Genomic DNA, 7,701 nt, shown 5'->3' with positions numbered 1-7,701 from the left:
GTAGAGACTGACTCTTGCATGAGAGCCCACATCTCCACTTTTTCCATGCCTGTCTTCCCTCCACATATGCAAAAATGCCATGTAAAGCGCACTATTGTAGTTACTTGCTCCTACAGGTGCTTAAGCTTGCCACATAGGCATAAAGTCTGATGTGGCAAGTTAATCAAGAAGAGAGAGAGACTAGTTTGTTGACCCAAGGAAGAAATGGTGCTAAGGGCATCCACAATGTGAGTATTTTGCACCACTAAGGCTGCCTCTAGACCCATGAACACTGCCTCTATACACTGCATCACCCGCCTCTAGGGTAAAAATTCTTGGAGACGCCTCTATGCTAAGCGCCGGCCTCCAATGCTTTGTGGTGAATAAAATATTCTGATGTCCCCATTGTCAGTCAGTTAGGTGCTGGAGGGACCGATGAGTTGGTTGACAAATGCGTCATATTTTATTTAATTTTGGGCCCGTCTTTGTCTCTAACGCTAGAGGCTGCACACTGCGGAGTTTTCATCTATGGTTAGAGGCAGACCCGTGGATCCCAGTTTAGAGGCAAGGTTTCCTCCAAACACTGGAGATGCTCTAAGCACGTGTACCTAGGTGAAAAGACAATTTTGAGTCTATAGCTAATTAAATGAAGCAAAGAGAGCAACACCATTTCATTGGAAGAGGTCACTCCTTGGCAAATGCAATAAATACTAGTACTCACTGTGTCCCATAATATAAGAACGTTTTTGGCACTACACTAATGTCAAAAACGTTCTTATATTATGGGACGGAGGGAGTACGAAGAAAGAGATGTAGAGAAGTAAAAAAATACACTTATAGCCAACCTTATAGCCAAAACCTTGTTGTAGTATGAGTGACTAAGTGATGACTATGTATGACATGCCAACATCAGATAGCCTAATGCACCATGTTAAATCTCCAAGGGCGCGACCGCATGAGAGACACGACAGTCGTGGTAGGCGCGACCATGATACGGGCTGCTGGCAGCCCTTGGATCTAAGATCAAATGGTCGCATGCTAAGTTGCTGAACATTTGCAAAATAACCCTCCAGGATAGGATATTCACCCATAGGTCTAGAATCACGCCATGCAACTATTCAATCTCAGATCCAAGGGCTCTCGGAAGCCCGTATCATGGGAGAATGGAAAGCCACTACCCCGCCGTTCGCACGCTAGCAGTTCGCTCCTACTCGTCCCCGCACGTCCTTTAATACTACGGCGGTTCACTCCTAGTCGTCCCGTCCTTTCACATTACGTCAGTTCCACTAATCCTAACCCTCCTCCCAAATCCATGGCATCCCAAATCTCCCCGATCGGCAGTGAGTACAAGGTTAGAACCATCACCAGCGATGAGTTCGACGTCATCTACACCCGTTCTTCCGCGACGGTGAAAGGATGCCTTTCCCGCTTCATACGCATGTTTGAAGACTCAGATGATGAGTGGGTCGCTGGGCTTGATGTTGAGTACACCACAGTCCTGGGACGAGAGAAGCATCTAAAGGACGAAGAGAGGAAGAAGCCTGCCGTGATCCAGGTTTGCGTGCATGACTTATGCTTGGTCTACCACATATGCCATGCCGATGTTGAGTGCCAGGATTTTATGGACTTCCTCGAGAGCAACCTAGTCAAATTGGTTACTGTAGACTTTGGTAACGACAAAGAAGTCCTGCGTCGGATAGGCCTCGTTGTAGGAAACACCTTCGACCTCCAGAAGAATCGGCTGGTGCCCTCTCGTCAGCCTTCAATGCTGACCCTGGCAGGAGCCATGGTTCATCCTTCGTATGGTAAACTGGAGAAACCTCATTACACGTTTCATCGTCATGCATGGCAGCGGAATGTACTAGATATAGACCACATCCACTACGCTGCAATGGATGGCTACCTTTGCTTCAATATCTACAAGGGTTGGATGAAGAGCAACAGCCAAGTGTGCGGTTCAAGCAAAGAAGTATCGGCCAAGAGGAAGAGGGACAAGGATGAAGTTGAGGACGTGGACGAGGACTCCGAGTAAGGCGGCAGTGTCGTTGCTCATGGCGGTTCTAAACTTCTAATGCAGTGTCTACCGGATTAGTTGCATAGTTTAATTTCAGGTGTGCTCAGTTTAATTTGAGGGGTGTGTTGTGCTAAGCCCCTAGCAGAACTATGTTATGTTTCTTCTTGTTACTTTAACTCTTCAGTACGTACATAATAGTATTTCTTACATTTCATCTTCTAGTTGGTATAGTACTACCACTCGTTTCTTCACATTATATAGGTACAATATATATGACCAACATCATATAGCCAGCAGTTTAGCTGTCAAAGAATTTTTAGGGTGCTTAGTTTTGTCAAAGAATTCCAGGGTGCTTAGTTTTATTTGAGGGGTGGGTTGTGCTGGACACCATTATTGTGACTATCCTTTTTAATAGTACTATATGCATAATTCGACGACGAGCGCTCTCTATATGTACCACCTTTTTTGAATTTCAAGTTTTGCTCTGTGGCGCAGTCCATCGATACTACTGTTGTACAAAAGTATACATTTTTTAAAAGGCTAGAGGGTGGGGAAGTCTAGCTTGGTCGGTTTCACGAGAGGCGAGGGCCTTTGTGATTTGACGGCTCATTACTGCTGGAAGGCGGGGCCTTGTGATTTGACTGCTCGTATAAATGCGCCGACGACCTGATCGAGGAGGAGCAAAGAACCGTGCGGTATACTCAAGTTTTCCACTGGAGTAGTACTACGACGGAGGAGCACGAAACACGACAGCCCAGTGCCATATGGCAATAAAAAATGATCTAATTTTCTAGTCATCTCATTGTTAGCATTGTTCTATTCATTACCTAAAAAAACCATTGTTCTATTCATGCCTCATAGAGAACGTGACACGTGCGGTGAAACACCCGAAGCAAAAGATGAAACACGGCAGCAAAAGAAGAAGGAAGATTATCACCCCAAATGATCGAATTCACCGCGGAGTCATAACTGCTTCTTCATCGCCTCCACGACCTCCATCTCCTTGCGCGTCTCCTCCGCCATCTTCTTCATTCTGTCCATGACGCGGGATTTCTCGACGCGAGCCTTCATCATCTGTTCCACGGCCGCATTACGTACCTTGACAACAGTCGGGTGCTCGATGCGGAGCTTCTCCAACTCCTCCTTCTGTTCCATGACGAGGGCCAACAACATCTTCATCGAGGAACTACAATTCTCATGCAGATTCTTCCAGCCAGCGTTCTTCTCCTTCAACAGGTCGATCTTGTGGCAGAGCTTCGCCTTGTCCTCTTGAAGTCGCAGGATTTCACCGGTCGCCTTCTTCTCCGAGGCAATGCTCTTCTTCAGCAGCATCACCAAGCCGGCGATCAACTTCCCCTACTGATTGAGCTCAGCGGGCATGTCGTCGAGGCTCTCCTTCAGCAACTCCATCAAGCCTTGGATGAACTCCTTCTGCTTATTGAGGTCCTTATTGAGCTGATCGGGCATGCCGTCAAGGGATAAACACTCCAGCACGGCCGGCTCAGCATGTTCGCCTCCGCGGCTTGGGCGCTCCTGGGAGCCATCGCCTGCCCGTGACAGATCTTTCGAGGTATCTTCATGGTGGCGAGCCCTCTCTTTTTTTTGCAGCCTTGGTTGCCGCTCCCTTGTTACGAGTAGTTCTCGACCTAGAGCTCTGCTCACCGGCCATGGCAACGACGGAGGAAGAAGAAGCACTTATGAGGAGGAAAGGTAGAGTAATTTTCGGTTAGGTAGTCCCCCTTTTTATAACCTAAGTACTAGCACTAGTACTAATACTTGCATAGTGGGAACACGTTAAGGTTTGGTACATACTAGTAGGTGTGAGCAGGCTTTCGAATGTGATGGGAACAAGGTAAAGATTAATTGATGGTTTTGGTTTCGAGGCCCGAAACGGCTCCCGATGAGTTTAGCGGAACATAAATTTCAAGTACTACACTGCTCAAATGCGTAAATATTATGTTACTGTCAAAAATTGTCACAAAATACGAAGGAGACCAATGGAAGTACTACTAGAAACTCATGATTTAACTACTCGCATGCGCGCAGTGGAGTAATAATGTCTTTCTTCTGCCCTCACATCCACTCAATTTGCATGCACTGTATTAATTGACCATCAATGAAGTGAATGACATTACACACGTCAAATTATCACATGGGGTGGATCTTGGTACAAAATTGTGTCCGCCCGCGTACCCGCGTGTGCCTGCGAGGGAATGAGTGGGTGCGTGGCATGCGTGCACATCTTCGCTTCATGCATGTACCGCCAGTATGGCTCAGGGAGGACGAGTACATTCTTCTGGAAACAGCAGCACGTAACTGTGATCAATCCACGCAAGGAGGCCGCGACAACGCCTCCACATGTGCCACGTGGCTTCATGAACTGTAAGAGAGACACTGTGTAGCGTGCCATTGGTATTCTAATTTACGTTTTTTGCACATACTTGAAGTACTAGTAAGGTACACGTGCATTGCACGCATCAGATTTTGCAACCAAATTATGAATAAATACTACACTATAGCATGTAAGCTCTGAGTCATATATGCCTGATGTAGCCCTTCGTTTAATTCTTATAGTTCATCTCATTCAAAATCAATTAGTTTTTATAAAAAAGCTAAGAACGCGGGAATAGGAAAAACATGAGATTATAGTGAAATGTCGTCTTGAATCCTACGGGATTGTACGAGTGTTCGATTGTGCATAGAAAAAACGCATAATTCTTTCAAAGAGGTTTGAGTGGATGGGATGTTTCCTATGGAATCTAGTGCAAATGAATCATATGGAAAAATTCCTATGGTTTACAATCCTACGAATCAAACAACCAAGATAGGAAAAATTCCTAATGATTAGAATCCTCCAAAATTCCTTTGAGAATCCTTTGAATCAAAGAAGCCCTTAATCTATTTTATGATTCATGGAATTATGCGTTGTAAAGCATAAAGTAAAAACAAATATTGACAATTCAACTAGAAAAAAAAATTTGGGCAGTTATGATACGGAAGATTGTAGAACAAAAGAGAACCACTGTTGTTTTGAGGTTTGTGCATTATGCTTAAGTTCAACCATGGAGTCTGCTAGATTTTACATGTTGCAAAATCCAGTGGGGGGCTAGAAGATGGTGCGACGGGCCGAGTGGAGGGAGACTATGAAGGAATGCACAAGTGCGAGATCGATATTTAGAGAGAGGGGGCGAACACGTGCGTTGTTGCACGCAATGGCGGAGCCATGAAAAATAAATGAGCTAGAGGCCAAGCATTGCTAATCCTTTACGAGGAGGGTCAATTCATGAAATTAAGCCACTTTTAGCAGCAAATGTCTAATGATCACATTCATATTAGCCTCGATATATAGTGATGTTAGGGGGGCAGGGCCCTTACTTCCCACTGTCTTTGCCATTGTGCACGCGTCTGAGAGATGAAGTGGAAGGCATGGATGATGAGAGGGGGATGTTGGATATATAATTAATGTGGGTGTATTAGCTATATATGTTAATCCTATATAGAGAGGTATAGATTGATCGATGTGGACGTGGGAAAGAGGGTGAAACCTCACTGGATATATCGATTGATCGGTTTGTGTGGAAAACTATGAAAGACCTAGCTATATACACACATACATAGAGGAACATCGATCGTTGCGCATGCACACGTGAGAGATAAAGAATGCCCGATATGATGGACACGGGGATGTGTGTGGGTGTGTGCCTTCATGGGAGACCGACCTGAAGAAAAAGATTGCAAGCGTGCGATGGATAATGCCGACTGGTAGTGTGTGTGCATGCATGCACGAGAGAAAGTTGTGGTACAATTATAAAGAGAAGACTAATGTGTGGGTGTAAAAGAATAGGTGAGGTCATAATCAATGTAAAGTTGAATTCAAATATTTGAATAAGAGATCCTGATGTTTGAAACCCATGCATGCATGAATATAATGGAGATCTGCGCGGTGTGGTTTGGAAACGAGCATGTTGTAATATATACACATTGAACAAGGTCAGATTGATTTGAATTTGAGATACCGATGTCAGACATCATTTGGCCGCGTCGCATCCGTGCATGGACACACTATTCTAATTGGAGATGATCGGCGGCTTTCGCATCACATATCTATATCTATACCCCTATATATATATTATATTTTAAATATTTTTATATTGTGTGCGTGTAACTTTAACTTTGAAAGATGGTCGTTGGATGAGGCGAATCCGATGGTCCAAAGATGGCAAATTTGAGAACTACTGGCCGTTGGATATCATCTAGATTCCACCAGATTTCGCCACATGTATAATCTAGAAGACTCCATGGTTGAACTTAAGCATAATGCACAAACATCAAAACAAAAGCACTTCTTATTTGTTTTAGAATCTGCCGTATCAGAATTGCCCAAATGTTTTTCTACATGATTTGCCATTATTTGTTTTTTACTTTATGTCTTACAACGCACAATTCCATGAATCTTAAAATAGATTAGCTTTCTTATAAAAACTACATGATTTTGAATGAAATGAACTATAAGAATTAAATGAACATCTACATCATGCATATATGACTCAAAGTTTGCATGCTATAATGTGGTATTTATTCATAATTTGGTTGCCAAATCTTGTGCGTGCAATGCACGTGTACCTTACTCTAGTCTAAATGGTGTTTGTGTGTGTGTTCCGCGTGTTGCGGTGCAAATTGTCTTTTTTTGGGTACAAGTCGCGCCTTGTTATGCCGAAAATTCAAGCTAGCATCTCTGTCTATCGTGCTGCGAAACTCCCGCCTCTTCAACCTGTGCCTTGTTAGCCTGAAATATTTAAGATATATCTTTGTCTCGTTGTGCTCCGACAGCTCCCTCAATCTCAACCCGCGCCTTGCTATTCCGAAATTACAACGCACGCGAAAACTCCCACTTCTGTGAAATCCCGACACGCGAAATGCCCGTGGTACCCCTGAACTGAAAGAACCGCCTCAAATAGGTGGGGGGTACTTTCGTAACTTACTCCACATTTCAGACAAGCGCGTCTCTAAGCCATGGTCCCCCACTGCCATCCCATCCGCCCACCCATTCGTACATCGAGGCCGCGAAAACCCGCGATGAAACCCCACACCTTGCTCTGTCCGCCACCCAGCCGAAGCCTCTTCCCCGACGACGTCGTCCACATCAACACCTCGACGTCCCTCATCCATCGTACCGGATGAGGATCCGTCATCGATCTCATCGTACCGCCGGTTCAGCCACCCCGTCCTCCACCTCCAAGGAGCTACCCCGACGTTCCCCTCGTCTTTCGCGCCACCACCATTCCCACACCGCCGTCTTCACCTGCACCATCGGAAGAGCATCATCATCACCGTTTCGTCGGATGAAGCTGCGGCCTAATCGGTGCCACCAAAGAGGTCGTACAATAATCGCCACATTTTCTTCTTCATTTGATCTCACGATGCTGTCGGCACTCGGTCCCAAGCCGACACGGCGCGACTCCATCCATGGTGGCGTCGCCGACCACTTCCTCCACGGCATCGCTCCCTCGGCGGTGACGTCCACATCAGTAGGAGCTGGTGCTTTAGCTCTCGCTCGCGCTACTGCTCTGCTCTTGCTCTCAGTCCCCTGCCTGGTCTGCTCTCGGTCTTGCTCGCGCTGCTGCTCTCGCTCTTGCTCTTGCTTGCGATGCTGCTCCGATTTAGCTACACTTCAGTCGACTGAATCGACTTTTAGGTTAGTCGTTTTT

The sequence above is a fragment of the Triticum dicoccoides genome, chromosome 4B (genome assembly GCF_002162155.2).
Source record: "Triticum dicoccoides isolate Atlit2015 ecotype Zavitan chromosome 4B, WEW_v2.0, whole genome shotgun sequence".
Taxonomy (NCBI): Eukaryota; Viridiplantae; Streptophyta; class Magnoliopsida; order Poales; family Poaceae; genus Triticum; species Triticum dicoccoides.
The sequence above is the reverse complement of the archived record's forward strand: the minus strand, read 5'-3'. Positions refer to the sequence as shown.